Source organism: Cynocephalus volans, chromosome 1 (genome assembly GCF_027409185.1).
Source record: "Cynocephalus volans isolate mCynVol1 chromosome 1, mCynVol1.pri, whole genome shotgun sequence".
Taxonomy (NCBI): domain Eukaryota; kingdom Metazoa; phylum Chordata; class Mammalia; order Dermoptera; family Cynocephalidae; genus Cynocephalus; species Cynocephalus volans.
The window spans coordinates 210,187,985-210,205,255 of record NC_084460.1 but is presented as its reverse complement, the minus strand read 5'-3'; the positions used below and the strand labels follow the sequence as shown (position 1 = coordinate 210,205,255).

At 34.7% G+C, this 17,271-nt stretch overlaps 1 pseudogene; it reads right to left on the bottom strand.

Moving 5' to 3' along the window:
* Positions 1-428: 428 nt before the first annotated feature.
* Positions 429-2,450, bottom strand: LOC134371760 (WD repeat-containing protein 43-like; annotated as a pseudogene).
* Between the last annotated feature and the right edge of the window lie 14,821 nt (positions 2,451-17,271).

Genomic DNA, 17,271 nt, shown 5'->3' with positions numbered 1-17,271 from the left:
ATGAGTATTTGAAGCCCTTCATAACTACTTTTCTTTCCCTCTTCTTCTCCAGTTTGTAAATTTGGAAAATATCACCCATATTCTTTTCCTACTTTACTGTTTGTGCACATGTGTGCATGCGTGTGTGTGTGTATTTTATAATACATCATTTTCTAATATTTCCATGCCCAAATGCAATACACTATGTTAGCATCCATATTACTTTGATTCTAGTAGTCTGACATAAATTTTCTTATGTAGGCAATTAATTATGTAACTGATTTCCAAACCTGGTTCTAGATATTTCCTGTCTGATTTGCACCACATTGAGTTTTTATGATGTCTATTATAGCATCCTGGCACAGAGACAACCCTCCCTGGGAGAACTCGTCAGCACTGGGCAAGGCGAGCTGGAGGTTATAGGATTTGGCTGGCTTGTTTTTCTGTCCTTATTCTTTCTTCACTTTCATTTCCAAATCTAAATCAGAATCTCCATTTAATTCTTTTTCACTTGCTACATTTCTGTCCTCACCAGTTTCTTCATCTTTTCCTTCAGCATCCTCACCTTCCTCTTTATTCTCTTCACCAACAACATCCTCTTCTTTTTCATTTCCTTTCTCTTCTTTGTCTTCCTTCCAATTATCATCAGAATCCTAATCTGCTATTTCATCATCAGACTCCTCTTCAGAAGATTCTTCTTCATACACCAACTTTGCCTTCTGTCCAGGGGAAGTCATTCCCTTTGTTTTCTCTGATGTAACTTATGTGATTAGAAGGATAAGCTTTCCATGAAGATGTGAGAACTTCTGCAAGTTTTGACTCTGCTTTCCATTAACTGGTAGAGTGTCTCCAGTTGGGCTACCAGGTCAGGCACTGTAGATAGGTATGGACCGTTAACACATTTTAGCCATGGAACCATTAAAACAGCACTATTAGGATATCCTTGCAACCTATTTGTGAACTTTTACAACAATGGAACAACAGCATGCAGGGGCATCCTTAATATGGCCTTCTTTATTAGGTTTAAATTTCTAGTTTGAAGTACTTTATTTAGCATTTTAAAATCACTACTTTCTAAACCCTGTGTGAGAAGAACTAGAAAGCTATTCATCTGTAGATCATCCTTTCCTTTTTTTTTTTTAATCTCTATTCATTGTTCTCAGGCATTCTTCAATGCTAACCTCATTTCCTTCTAATTTTCTCTTGCTCTCTACTCCCTCGTTTGGGGAGGAGTATGCTTGATAGCTACATGATGACCAGGAATTCCAGGCACAAGAACATTTGCTTCAGAATTCATTACTGGTATTCTTACCTTTGTTATAGCCATTTCTACTTTTGGGGCCCAGCCATTTGAAACATCTCTTACTAAACACATATGAGTTTCTTTGGAGTTTAAAGCCACTTGCTTGATGGTAGGGTGCAACCAGTTGCTGTATATGAGCCCCACTGATATTCTGTCTGAGCAAAAACCAGCTACTAGAATAGGGATGGGTTTTGGTGTTGATTTCTTGCCTTTCCCAGACATTGCTATCTGAACTGTGCAGTTTGAAGTCAAAGGCTTCTTGCAGTATTCATTTATACGTCTTCAAAGAGATGAACTTGACTATTTCTGTGAACAACAGCTAACTTGACAGGCTCTTCTTTGTTTTCTGACAAAATCAAGTCAATATAGACAGGTTCATCTGTAACTGTAAAAGACATCACTGCAGTCTTCTCTTTGTTTTCTGACCAGACCTGCCAGACGTTAAGTAACCAGTCATGTACTGCTGTAGATAGTAAATAAAGACCTGTAATTCCATCAAAGGGTTGACTCTCATTAGGCAGTCTAAGAGTAGTGAATGTAAGTGATGAAACTGGCATTGCGTGTCACGTGAAGTGTCTGTAGACTTCATTGGTCTCCAAGACTCAGTTTGATTGTTTGACCAGCTGAAAGCAATGTCTTTCCATCTGGGCTGATACACAGGGAACTGATGCTCCTATTGTCACCTTTCCATTTGCACTTGACTTTGCACGTCTGCATGTTGCATTTTACAATGTGTTTATCATCTGAACAACTATATGTCTTGAAGCCACCCTATGCAATTGAATCTGTTGTCATGTCCACCACTTATTAATTTACTGGGTAATTCCCCTTTTACTGTACTATATAATAAAATGCTACTAACTGCTATACCAAGAGCCAACAAGTCAATCTGATCAGTCATTCTTACAGCTTCTGATTTCCTTTTTTTCCTCTGGGGACTTTCCTTGGCCTGCAGCCATGCTGGCACCCGGGCCAGACAGGTGCAGGCACCACTGAGGTGTGAGGAAGGCACATACTCCTGATACAGCTGGTTGTTGGCTATCTCCCGCAAATGCAGGTGACCTTTGGTAGAGGCCAAAGTGAAGTAGGCCTTGCTCTGAGGGGAGAATGAGCAGGGGACCCTTACCTGGTCCAAGGGGTCGCCACTACTGCCGCTGCCAGTTGCCATTACTGCTCTGTTCTGCATTTTCATGCCTCTTAAATATAGTGTACAGGAGAATTTTGCTAAAGCATAGTCAAACAATTACTTTTAAATTGCAGCTTTTAGTCTATTTTCATATATTGAGATTACATATACACTTGGATGTTTTTATCCCCCATACTGTTTTTTAATGAGAAATAATTTATATACAATAGCATTAATCTGTTTTGTGTGTATAATTCAGTGTATTTTAACCAATTTCTAAACCCATGGAAACCCATCATCTTTATTAAGATACAAAATATTAAAAGATCCTCTTTCTTTTAGCTAATTAAACTTGCTACTATTTTCAGATTAAACCACTGTTCTGGTTTCTCTTGCCATTTATTACTTTTGTCTGTTTAGAATCATATAATATTTGCCTCTTTGTGTCTGGTCTCTGTTTAAAGTAATATTTTTCAGATTCAACCAAGTTATTGTATGATTTTCCTTTTCATTACTAACTAGTATTTTATTATATGAACATAGCATTATTTATTTATTTATGTAATTATCGGTGGGCATATCAATTGTTAACACTACATTACCATTGTGAATAAAGCGGCTACGAACTACTTAACATTATTATTATTGCTCTTGGGTAAATTACTGATCATAGTGTAGATGTATGTTTAATTTTATAAGAAACAACCACATTATTTTCAAAAGTAGTTTTACCATTTTACATTTCCATTAGCAATGCATAAGACTTCCAGTTCCTCCACTTCCTCTCAAATATTTAGTATACAGTCTGTTTAATTGTAACCATTCCAGTGTATGTGAAGTAACATCTTATTTTGGTTTCAATATGCATCTGCCTGATTACTAACGATGCAAATTAACACACTTTTATTAGCCACTCTTAAAGTATCCAATTAATTATTTTGACAATTTAAAAAATAGTTATTTTCTTTTTATATCTGAAGCATAGGAGTTTTTAAAATATATGTTCTGCATACAAGTACTTTGAAAGATATGTGCATTGTGAATATTTTCTCCATGTCTCTAACTTATCTTTTTATTTTATTAACAGTAACTTTTTAAAAAGTAAGCTTTTTATTTTACTTTATTTATTTATTTATTTTTATTGAAACATAGTTGACTATACATACGTCTGGGGTACAGAGTTGAATATCAATGCCTGTGCACAATATGTGATACTCAAATCAGGATAATTAGCATATTAAATATTACATTATGTAATCATTTTTTGTGGCCCTTTACTAATTACCTCCTTTTCCCTTGCTCCCTCCACCTTTCCTATTATTGTCAACCTCAGTTCTGTTCTCTCCTTTTGGAAGTTCAATGTATCATTGAGATTGTTGTATCTTTCTTTTTTTATTTGTTTATTTTTTAGCTCCCACTTATGAGTGAGGACATGCAGTATTTCTCTTTCAGTGCCTGGCTTATTTCACTTAACATGATTTTCTCTAAGTTCATCCGTGTTGCTGTGAATGGCAGTATTTCATTCATTTTTATGGCAAAGTAGTTTTCCATTGTGTAAATATACCACATTTTTCTTATCCAGTCATCCAACAATGGGCATTAAGGTTGATGGCAACTCTTAGCTATTGCAAATAGAGCTCAGTAAACATGAGAGTGCAGGTATGCCTTCAACATGATGACTTCCATTATTTGAGTGTATACCCGGCAATGGAATTGCTGGATCTTATGGCAGTTCTACCTGTAGTTGAGGAACCTCCATACTGTTTTCCACAATGGCTGTACCAATTTACAGTCAATTTAATTTAATTTAATTTTAATTTACAATTAACAGTGTAGGAGTGCTCCCTTTTCTCTGCATCTTCTCCAGCATTTGCTATTCTCTGTGTTTTTGATAATGGCCAGTCTAACTGGTGTGAGATAATATCTTAATGTGGTTTTGATTTGCATTTCCCTGATGCTGAGTGATGTTGTGCATTTTTTCATGTGTCTGTTGGCCATTTGTATATCTTCCTTTAAGAAATGCCTATTCACCTCCTTTGCTCATTTTTTAATCAGGTTATTTGTTTTTTAACTAAGTTGTTTTGGTTCCTTGTATATTATGGATATTAACTCTTTGTCACAAGCATAGTTTGCAAATATTTTCTCCTACTCTGTTGGTTGACTTTTCCCTCTGTGAATTATTTCTTTTGTTGTGCAGAAGCTTTTTAGTTTGATATAAACCCATTTGTTTATTTTTCCTTTTGTTGCCTGTACTTTTGGGGTCATATTCATAAAGTCTTTGCCCAGTCCTACTTCCCGAAGTGTTTCCCCTATGTTTTCCTTTAGGAATTTTATAGTTTCAGGTCTTATATTTAAATGTTTAATCCATTTTGAGTTGATTTTGGTACATGGCAAGAGGTACATTAATTTCGTTCTTCCATGTGTGTATGTCCAGTTTTCCCAGCACCATTTATTGAAAAGGCAGTCTTTTCCCCTGTGTATTTTTTCAGAGCCTTTGTCAAAAATTAGTTGGCTGTAAGTCTGTATTAATTTCTAGGTTCTCTATTTTGTGGCATAGGACTGAGTGTCTGTTTTTCAGCCAGTACCATGCTGTTTTGACTACTACAGCTTTGTAGTATAATTTGAACTCAGGTAGTGTTATGCCTCTGGCTTCATTTTTATTTATTTATTTTTTTGCTCAGGATTGCTTTGGCTATTCAGGGTCTCTTGTTATTCCACACAAATGTTAGGATTATTTTTTCTATTCCTGTGAAGAATGTCATTGGTATTTTAGTGGGGATTGTATTGAATCTGTAGATTGCTTTGGGTAGCATGAGCATTTTCATAATGATAATTTTTCCAATCCAAGATCATGGAGTGTCTTTCCATCATTTTGTGTCCTCTTTAATTTCTTTCAACAGTGACTTGTAGTTCTTGTTGTAGAGATCTTTCACCTCCTTGGTTAAATTTATTCCTAGGTATTTTATATTATTTGACTTTTTTATGACTATTGTAAATGGGCTAGCATTCTTGATTTCATTTTCTGCTAGTTTGTTATTGGAGTATAAAAACACTATTGATTTTTGCATGTTGATTTTCTATTCTACAACTTTACTGAAATTATTTATCAACTCTAAGAGCTTTTTTAGTAGAGTCTCTAAGGTTTTCTATATATAGCATTATGTCATCTGCAAACAAGAACAATTTGACTTCATTTTTTACAATCTGGATGCCTTTTATTTCTATTTCTTTCCTGATTTTCTGGCTAGTACTTCTACTACTATTTTAAAAAGGAGTGGTGAGAGTGGCCACTCTTGTCTTTTTCCCATTCTTCTTCCCATTCAGTATGATATTGGCAAGGGGCTCATCATATAAAGCTTTTATTGTATTGAGATATTTTCCTTCTATACCTAATTTGTTGAGAGTCTTTATCATGAAGTGATGTTAAATTTTGTCAAATGTTTTTTCTGCATATATTGAGAAAATTGTATGGTTTTTGTCCTTGATTTTGTAGATGCAGTGTGTCACATTTATTGATGGGTATTTTTACCATCCTTGCATCTATTGGATGAATCCCACTTGATTGTGGTCTATAATTTTTTAATGTGGTGCTGTATTCTATTTTCTAATATTTAATTGAGGATTTTTGAGTCTATGTTCACCAAAGATATTGGCCTATAGTTTTCTTTTTTTGGTGTATCTTTGTCTGGTTTTGGTATCAGGGTGATGCAGGCCTCATAGAATTAGGGGAAAATGGTCTTTTCGTCTTTGTTTCAATTTTTGGGAATAGTGTGAAGAGAATTGGTATTCATTCCTCTTAAATGTTTGGTAGAATTCAGGGGTGAAACCATCTGGTCTTGGGCTTTTCATTTGGGGGGAGAGTGCTAATTACTGCTTCAATCTCAATGCTTGTTATTGGTCTGTTCAGGTTTTCTATTTCTTCTTGTATTGGTCTTTGTAGTTTTTATGTGTCCAGAAATTTATCCATTTCCTCCAAGTTTTCAAATGTGTTGGAGTATAGTTGTTTAAAATAGTCTCTAATAATTTTTTGTATTTCTGTGGCATCAGTTGAAATATTTCCATTTACATTTCTGCTTTTTGTTATTTGGGCCTTCTCTCCCCGCTCCCCCCTGCCCTTTTAAAAAAAATTTAGCCTAGCTAATGGTTTGTCTATTTTATTTATTTTCTCAAAAAAATAACTTTGTGTTTCATTGATATTTTGTATCATTTTTTAAGTTTCAATTTCATTTAGTTCTGCTCTATCTTAATTATTTATTTCTGTGCACTAATTTTGGGATTGGATTGTTTTTGTTTTTTGAGTTCTTTGAAGTTGTTTATTTGAATTTATTTGTATTTATTGCAATGATAAACTTACCTCTTAATACTGCTTTTGCAGTATTCCACAGGTTTTGATATGATGTTTCTTATTTTCATCAGATTCAAGAAATTTTTTTGATTTCCTGTATTATTTATTTTTGAACCCATATGTCATTCAGGAGTATGTTGTTTAATTTCCATGTGTTTGTATAGTTTCCAGAGTTTCACTTATTATTTATTTGTAGTTTTAATCAGTTGTGGTCTGAGAAGATACTTGAAATGATTTTATTTTTATTTTTAAATTTGTTGAGACTTGATTTGTGACCTAACGTGGTCTATCTGGAGAATGTTCCATGTGCTGATGAGAAGAATCTGTATTCTGTGGTTGTTGGATGAAATGTTGTATAGATATCTGCCAAGTCCAGGTGGTCTAAAGTGTAGATTAAATCCTATATTTCTCTGTGAATTTGTTGCCTAGATGATTTTTCCAGTGTTGAGAGAGGGGTCTTCAGGTCCCTCATTATTATCATATTTAAGTCTATCTTTTTCCTTAAGTCTAATAGTGTTTGATTTATGTATCTGGGTGCTCTGATGTCGGTTGCATATGTATTTATGATTGTTATGCTTTCTTGCTAGATAGGTCCCTTTATTATTACATAGTGGTCTTGTCTCTTTTCCTACTTTTCAGTTTAAAGTCTATTTTATCCAATATAAGAATAACTACTCTTGCTTATGTTTAATTTCTGTTTGCATGTTATATCTTTTCCCATCGCTTCACTCTTAGTCTGTGTGTGTTTTTATAGGTGAGGTGAGTCTCTTTTAGTCAACATATAGCTGGGTCTAGTTTTCAATCCTGTCAGCTGGTCTGTGTCTTTTGAGTAGGGAATTTAATCCATTTATATTTAGGCTTGTTATTGAAAGGTATTATCTAATTCCTGGCGTTTTATTGATTTTCATTTGGATGTTTTAAATATCTTTTGCTTCTTTCTTTCCATTTTGTTGTTTGTCTTGGATGTTTGTTGGGTTTTTGAGGTGGTAAGATTTAGTTTCTTTTTCTTCTCATGTGCGTTTTTGTTTACCAGTGCATTTTGTTCTTTCTTGTGTGTTCATGAAGGTGATTATCATTTTTCAGGTTTCAGATGCAGGACTTACTTTAGAATTTCCTGTAGAGTTTGTTGTGTGATGGTGAACTCTAGCAGTTTTCATTTGTCTGGAAAATACACTATTTCTCCTTTATTTCTGAATGACAGCAATGCTGGATATAATATTCTTGGCTGGCAGGGTCTTTTTTTTTTTTTTTAGTGTTTTTAATATATCATCCCATTTTCTTCTGGCCTGTAAAGTTTCTGTTGAGAAGTCTGCTGTTATTAGTCTGATCAGGACTCCCTTAAAGGTGACTTGATGCTTTTCTCTTGCTGTTCTTAGGATTCTTTCTTTGTCTTTGAGTTTTGCATGTTTGACTATAATGTGTCTCAAAGAGGGCCTTTTTGGATTGAATCTGTTTGGGCTCTTTGAGCATCCTGGCTCTGAGGGTTTGTGTCGCTCCCTATACCTGGGAAGTTTTCTCTTTTATTTCATCAAATATGTTTTCAATGCCTTTTCATTTCTCCTTCTATTCAGGAACACCCATGATCTGGATGTTTGTGTGCTTAAGGCTGTCTATTATCTCTCTTCAATTTTCATTTTTTTAAAATTCTTTTTTCTTTATTTTTGTCCACCTGAGTGATTTGAAGAGGTTGTCTTTAAGATTAGAAAGTCTTTCTTCTGCTTGCTCTAGCCTTCTGCTTAAGCTCTCAGTTGTGCTTTTCATTTAATTAAATGACTGTTATTTCCACAAGTTCTGCTACATTCTTTTTTAAAGTATTAATCTCTTTGTGAATTTCCTCTTTCATGTCCTGGATAGTTTTGCTCTGTTTATTGTGTAGTGTAACTGTGTCTTCTTGCATCTCATTGAATTTTCTTAAGATTTTTAGTCAAAATTCCTATTTAGTCATTTCAAGGATTTCATGCTCTGTGGAATCTGCTACTTGAGAGTTATTGTATTCCTTCTTGTTTTTTTCATATTTCTAATATCTCTCTGTTGATGTCTGATTATCTGGCATGAGCAGTTGCTTCTTCTGCTACTCTCCTTCCCTGGACTCCTCTGGTGCCCCTCCTTGTGCTAATGCAGTCAAGGGGTAGGCAGTCTGCCTGTACAGTGGCAGTAGCTGCTGTGGCTGGTGCTGTGGTAGCAGGCTACCCTGAGGCAGCAGTGGCTGTGGCCGTGTCATTGGCAGGTTTCCTGCTTGGCAGTGGTGGCTTCAGTGGTGGTTGACTGCTCACATGATGATTGTGGCTGCCTGTTTGTATATTTTTTAAACCACAGTTTGATACTTTTATTATTGTTGTTGTTGTTATTATTATTATTATTATTTGCAATCACTATTAGCTTAGATTAGTTTAGTTTGACTACAGTCTGGGCAAAGCTGTTGTGTACAGAATATATTTTAGGGTCTTCTCTGCATTCCCCATGAAGCAGTTGTACCTGATACATACTCAGAGCACATCTCCTCATCTAGCAAATGACCTAAACAAACAATGGTGATTCTCATGGACTTGCATTTTCCTTACATACTTGAAAATGTACAAGCCCCAGGGCTAGTTTAATTTCCATTGAATGGAGTAGTAGGGATATAGCCCCAATAATGCCTAATTATGCTATCAAGATCTGTTTGAAGGGAGCAGGAGGATAAATTGTTTCTGATACAGAAAATAAAGAAACATGACATTTCTAGCACACAATTTTCATGGAAACAAACTAACACTGTCCCATTTTCTTCACTCAAAATAATTTTTTAAATGTAATTTTGCCATTAACATCAAAAAAGCAAAACAAAATAAAACAAAATATATTACTCCATAATCTTGCTTAATTTACCTAACTTGGTTCTAAATGTTTAGCGGATATTTTAAAGATCAAATAAAATACCTAATAAAATTATTGCTCTGGAAAGATATTTAGTTTTCAGTTTCAGAAGGTATTTACAAAAGGAGACGTCAACCCCACCTAATCAGGGATAATTTTAATTCATATTTTACAGTGAAGACAGAGAAGTGTAATTACTCATCAAATTCATAAACTGGCAGGTGTCTGAGCACAGCTTTTAATCTTTAAAAGCCACACTCCCTTTTTATAATTGTATTTTTATAACTTTTTATTTTGAGGTAATTTTAGACTTACAAAGAATTGTAAAAATACTGGAGATGTTCTATATGCTCTTCATCAAAGATTTCCTAATTAAAATTTTACATACCCTTAGTATAATTATTGAAAATAACAAATTAACATTGGAATAATACTATTATCTAAAGTGCAGAATTTACTTCTATTACATCAGTTTTTCCACTCAATGTCTTTTTTTTTTTTTTTTTTTTTTTTTTATGTTCCAGGATTGAATCCAGAATAACCACATTGCATTTACTTGTCATGTCTCCTTTATTTTCTCCAATCTATGACAATCTCAGTCTGTCTTTGCATTTCATGATTTGACACTTTTGAAGAGTACTGGTAAATTATTTTGTACAATATAACTTAATATGTTGTTTTTTAAAATGTTTTGTCATAATTAAATTTGGGTTATTTATTTGAAAAGAATACTGGAGGTGAACACCGTAGCTTCTCAGTGTATCATACCTGAAGGTACATGATGTTGCTTTGTCTCATTATTGGAGATGTTAATCTTGATCCCTTGGTTAAGGTGGTATCTACTTGTTTTCTCCACTGGAAATTCACAATTTTTCTCCTTGTAAATAATAAATATTAACTTTGGAGATTCTTTAAGACTACAGAAATATATTGTTTCTTCTTAACCTTTTATTGCATTAATTTTAGTATTCATCCGTTCAGTAGATTATGCAGCAGTTATTAATGTGGTGCTAATAGTGATATGCTATTTTCCTTACTTCTTATACATTTATTAATTGGAATTCTCCTTAAGGAAGAATTATCCTCTTCCATTTATTTTACATATTCAGTTATTTATTTTTATCAATATGGCCTAAAGAATATTTACTTTTTGGGGAGGGGGAATTGAATACTATTGTTTCTTATTTTGCTTTTTAAATTGCTCCAGCTTTGGTCATTGAGAGCTTTTTCAGGTTGGAAACTGTGCCCTTTTCACATATCATTCTTTTGGTTTTTGAACACGTTGTTACTTTCTGCCAATGCACATACTCCAGAGCTGTTTTGCATGAGTATATTCTGTAAGAGAGACTTGAATCAGCCACTTCTCCAAGAAACCCTGTTATTCTTATTGGCGAATGATATTTAGAAACCATGATCTGGGTGCAAGGTGGGTTCATTGCCTGGTTCTCTCAGCAGGCAATGCTTCTAGACCCTCTCAGGGACTAGCACCCAGGAAATATGTGTACAAAACCTAGAAAATGTATGTATATACGTACATATATTAACTCATACATACATACATATCATCTACATCTATCAGCTATCATCACTTTATGAGTTTACACTGATAACACCAATTCCAATCTATATTTGTAGTCTATGTATTTATGTCTAAGTCTAAACTATGTCCATATCTATATCTCACCACATGATTTACTTTAGTCTTCCCCCTTTTCTGTAGGTTCTTTCTTCAATAATGAGAATCTAGTTCTCATATATTAACTTTTTTCTACAACCCTAGTAAATACATAGTTTGTGAAATGGTAACTCTTACTCCTGTAAGAAACACATTTACCTAATAGAATATAGTATTGCGCACAGTTCCTGTTGGTTTAGCCTTACAGTTTCTCGTCAAAACACTGTTTGTTAAAATTGCTTAGGTTAGCTCCTTTCTTCCTACTCCTTTTATTATGGTTATGTGATTGATTTGTGATACCATTAGATTAATTTTTCACTGTCTGAATTCCATCTCTAGTTTCCCCCACACCCTGGGAGATTTTTTAAAAATTAGATATGGCAAAAATTCACTTTCAGATGCTGAGTCCCATGGGGTCTGACAGTTGCCTAAAGGAATGTATCAACCGCTGCCCTGCCGTTATTTATGGTGTGGGTCCCTTACCACCAGAACTCCTTCACGCTTTCCTTTTGTAGTTAACACCTCTCACTCCCACCCCTACCCAAATCTCAGGTGAGCACAGATCTTTCTTCTTTCTCTATAGTTTTACCATTTATTTGTCACACAAATACAATTATACAATTCTGGAAAATTTTTTGCCATCATTATTGTTTTACTAATAGCATATTCATTATTACAAATCATGATTTTTCTTCATGCCCTTTACCCAACTTATTGCTCCCCTAAATCCCCTCCTTCCCTCCCACCATTATTTTTTCAAATATTTTTTTCTGTTCTTTTATTCTTCTTCTCAGATTCTGATTATGCATATATGAGACTATTTTATATTGTTTAACAGGTTTTGGCTGCTCTGTTCACCACCACCACCTTTCCCCCTTTTCGTATGTGTGTGTTTCAGTTTGGGTAATTTCTATTGATTTGTCTTCAAGTTCACTCTTTCTTTCCTCAGTTGTGTTGAGTCTACTGAGGAACCTATTAAAGGCACTCTTCATTTGTAACACTGTTTTAAATTTCTAGCATTTCTATTTGATTCATTCTTATAGTTTCTATCTCTCTGCTAAAATTACTCATTTTATCTTTCAGGTTTTTCACCTTTTCACCAGAGCCTTTAATATATTATTTATAGTTATTTGAAATTCTATGTTAGTTCCAATATCTATGTCATATTTGAATCTTGTTCTGATAATTGCTTTGTTGTCAGGAAGCAGTTTTTGTTTGTTTTTGTTGTTATTTTTTTGTTTGTTTATTTTTTTGTTTTTATGTTTTTGTTGTTATTTTCGTGTTTGTTTTCAGCATTTAAATGTCTTTTTGTTTATTTATTTATTTTTATTTTTATTCATCAATATACAATGTAGTTGATTTTCATGGTCCTTTACCAATTCCTCCTTTTCCCCTCTCTCTCTCCCTCCATCCCACCCATCAACATCATATCTGTTCACTTATCTTATCAAGTTCAAGGAATTATTGTAATTGTTATGTCTTCTCCCCTTCTGCATTTATTTGTTTGTATATTTATTTATTTATTTTTATTAGCTCTCACAATAAATGAAAGCCAAACATCTTGTGCAGAACAGTAGAAAGTGAGGTAAATGGTTTTAATGCCTAGGAATGGGCATGCTCTTTCTTCTAGGCCTTATGTGCAGGCTATTGAGTTAGAAGTTGTGCTGTGTTTGAGGTTTTTAATGATACATAGTGACAGCTAGCTTGCCAGAGAGTTTTTTCTTAATGCCTGCTTCACTATCAGCATTAGGTGCTGCACCTCAGGGGGTCTCTTTCCATTCTCTTGTCCCTTGTCTGTTAGTTAGCACTTGGTATCCAGAGTGTGAAGGGCCGATTAGGTAGGCAATGTGTCCATGGAATGTGGGGACTTCTCAGTTCACTTGCACTTTTCTAAGTCATTCTTCTGAACCCACGAATGTTCCTTCCCCACTCACAAGGAGTAGTTTTCCTCCCCTTTCCCTTCTCATCTGCAATGGGTTTTCACGAGCATCCTTAAAATTATATTATTTTTTGCCTGCTCCCTCATAGATGAAAGTTTTTGCTCCGTAAGAGAAATAGGGGTGAAGGTTCTTTGGACAGTTGCTGACTCTCCTGCAGTGGATACTCTTCCCTCTCCCAGGTCAGTACCACAAAAGATCATTTCTTATAACCTTCTCCAACTTTTTCTGTGAATATCACGTGGGATTTGTGAAGAAAAACTCTGAAAAGAGCTCACACTCCCCAAGTTCTGTGGCCCCCTGGGGTTCACACTCTTTATCTAGTGCATGGTCAGCCTCTACAAATTCTTGAACCTCTCTAGAGGAACTCTTGTTACCAGCAACTTGTGTCTGTTTCAAATAAATGAGTATACATGTCTAGTTTCCCTGAATTTTGATGTCTGACTCTCCATAGATTTTGGACTACTTTGCTGCACAGCAATCTTACCTGAGTCAAGAAAATTCTTGACTTTCCATTTGTCCAGCTCTTTGATTCTTTGTATGAGTGGAAGTGATGCTCTTCCCAGCTCAGTAGATCTCTGAGAGGAAACCAGAAGTCAGTCTTCTCAACTCTATACTCTCTTGTTCCAACAAGCTGCTTTAAAGAATCTTTAGGGCTGAGCCCGTGGCGCACTCTGGAGAGTGCGGCGCTCCCGCGACGCTCCCTCCGCGGGTTCAGATCCTATATAGGAATGGCCGGTGCACTCACTGGCTGAGTGCCAGTCACGAAAAAGAGAAAAAAAGAGAATCTTTAAATCATTTCCTCTGAAAGTCTGACGTGCTGTTCTTATTGCTTGTGCCCTTAACTTAAGAAATGTATTCATAGAATTAATTGTTTTTTGTCTATCTAAGAAGATATTTCTTTCTAAATTGGATACAAGTAAAGATTAAGGATAGATAGATAGATGATCAGTATTTAAATAATGCACAGCTGGTTGAATTCCTGTATAAAATTGAAAAGGGGACAGAGGTACTGATTACCTTTATCAACTAACCATTGATTTAATATTGTGTATGTACCTGTGCTGAATGACACAGTAAACAAACACTTCAGTGAAAGACAAGGTACTTTGCCCATTTTCCTGGTTTTACTAATGTTCACACTTGTTAATGTATTCATGTTTCTTTAGTTTCTGAGTCTCTGCTTCATCACCTATCAAAAGATGCTTGGTTGATTTTAGAAATAAGTTTTTTGTCTTTGTGACTTATAAGTCATGTATTTTAGAACATTTTGTCAAAACTTTTATAGTAAAAGTTTATTTATTCAATCATTTAATAAATGAATATATAATGAATGTTTTTGGCAGGTGTCATTACAGGCACAGGGAATCCAAGGGTGACTAAGACAAACAAGGCCACTGAACGGGTTAGGCTTTCATTTTGATTATGCAGAAAGACTAAAGAAAATAGCAAATAAACATACAAGATTACTCTTAATATTAATTGATCTAATAAAATTGGGTAATTACGTTTGAGAATATTCTTTTTGTTAGTCAAAGAACTCTTGGATAAGGTGATACTTGAGTTGGGATCTAAAACAATTCAGAGGATCCAACTATGCGAATACCTACGAGAAAAGGAATAGTAAGTATGTGTGTGTGTGCACACGTGTGTATTTAGCAAGAAATGATAAGTTACAGACCATGACTAATCAGTGAATAGCTTGAGATAAAGGAATGTTTTTCCTACTTCCACTCTAAGTCACTTAAATTTATTCGACAATCATTTATTTTAACCCTGGAATATATCATAATGTAGTGTGACCTACAGGATACACTTTTCTCTTCACATAATTTTAATGTGATTCTTATAAAATAAGGTAAATTAGATTCAGCTTCTGTGTGCAATTAGAAAACACCTAAGATGTTCCAATCAATCAAAGCACTTGATCGTTCTTTATCACAAGAGTAGAAAGAGTTGTAACTTCGTGGTCCATTGCTAATAGGTTGTTCCACTGCTGTGGTTAATAGCATGAGTTTTTTCTACATCTAATTTAAGGGTTCTGAATTAAATAGATTAAAAGATTAGTGAGAGTTCAATGATGTATTAGTGTGTGTACAACCAATTATGTCTTTTTAACTTGGTTTGATCATAGTCTGACTTTTTATTAGAAAACTTTTTGGCTTGGCTTGGGGAGGTCAATTCTTCTATCACATTGCTCTCGGTGCAACAAAGTTATTTCTTGATATAACAGGTTTCCACTTTGATTTCCTCGGCTGGCTGTCAAGAGCATCATAGTGTGGTTAAACCAAGTAAATGTATAAACAGACGAATAAGCATTACTCGTGGAGACTGAAGATTTGAATTCTAGTCCCATATATATTCCCAGCAAACTGTGTGTCTCTGGTCAAGTTATATATATTTCCTATTTAATTTCCACAATATTTATTAAAAATAGCAAAACTTATTACCCCACTAATTATTCCCACGAGGAACCTGACATAATTTAAAAGATTATAGGGCTCTAAGCCCTTTTGTTAGTCATAAGTCAAGGAAATTTGCCACATGGAATACTATATGTTTTGAGAGAGAGGTGATGTTCTTGCCTATACTTGAGTCAGAGAGAGACTTCCCAAAAATGCTTAAAACTTTTCTACTTACAATAAAATGCCATTGCTTTTCCATCCTAGTACAATAATTACAATGACCCACAAAAATGGGTGGTAAAAGATCAGTAGGCAGTTTGCTTCTACAAACTTTATGCTTTTCCTGGAAGATTTGATGTTCCATAGAGGAATGGTCAGATACCTTGGCACTCAGGCCATAAACGTCCATTTGTAATCTTTCTCAATCTATAGTCAATTAGCTCTAAGTGAAAGTAACAGAGAAAAGCCATTATGCAGATATATCCATTAAAAGTCATATTTTAAAGGTCAGTTGTGGGGAGGCGTACAAATTGCCTGGTCTGACAGTTCTGCTTATAATTAATGTCAAGACTCTTATTTTTCATTCATAGTATAGCTCAGCATCTTGAGGTCTGAGATTCTATGCTAGTGTAATTACGCCCTTACCACAATATTTACAGAGCAACTCTTACATACAAGTCCCTGAGCTCATAGAACTCACACTTGCCATACTTGAAGCCTTGACAGTTGTTCTTTGATATAGAGACGTCATCCATCCAAATAATTATGAAAGGTCTCTAGGTATGTGGTAGTCCTGAGACAGTCACTTCTTTTGTAAACTTTAGTTAGTTGCTTAGGTTCCTGAAATTTTAGGCCTCTTTCATTTAAAGTATGTCAAAGGTCTTTTAACTCAGGAATTTAGGAAAACAACAAAAGGAATTATTTGAGAAGACAAAACAATTCTAAAAAAAGTGACACATAAACTTATTTAATGGATAACTTGTTACATAAAAATATTAATTATGGTATAAATCTGACAAACAGTCTTTGTCTGTTTAGTCAACAGTTCTGCTTTTCATTGGCTGTTCTTCAGCCGTGGGTACATAGACTTAGGGACCTGGTTGACCTAGATCACGGGTGGGCTGCTGCTGAACTATTGCTCACTTTCTCTTTTTAGGTTTATTGTTATAGTCAGAGATTCTCAGCTTCTTTGGAAGCCTCTTCCTTCTCTACCACCCTACAGTGCTAGTATTTTACTTGTTTTTTTTTTTTCTCACTTTTAGGATTTTCCTTGAGAGATGTCTTCTACTCCCATGTTTTGCCTGCCACATATATGTTGATAAGAGCCCCATATGTACTAAGCATCCTCAAATCTATATCTAAAGGTCAGGCCTCTCTTTTGAGCTCCAAATCCTTACTGCCTTTTGCATATTCTTACATGGATATTCCGTGAATATCTTAAACAACACTACGTACAAAACTATACTCATGAGCTTTCCCTAAATGTCCTTTTTTCCTGTATTTCTTATCTTGGTGAATTCCTCATCCTCCCAATAGCTATCTCCAACTATTACACTTCACTTCTGCTCATTGCCTTAGACATAAAAATAGATTTATGTAGGCACTTTTCTAACTTAACCTTTATTCTTTTTTTGAGACCCTTATC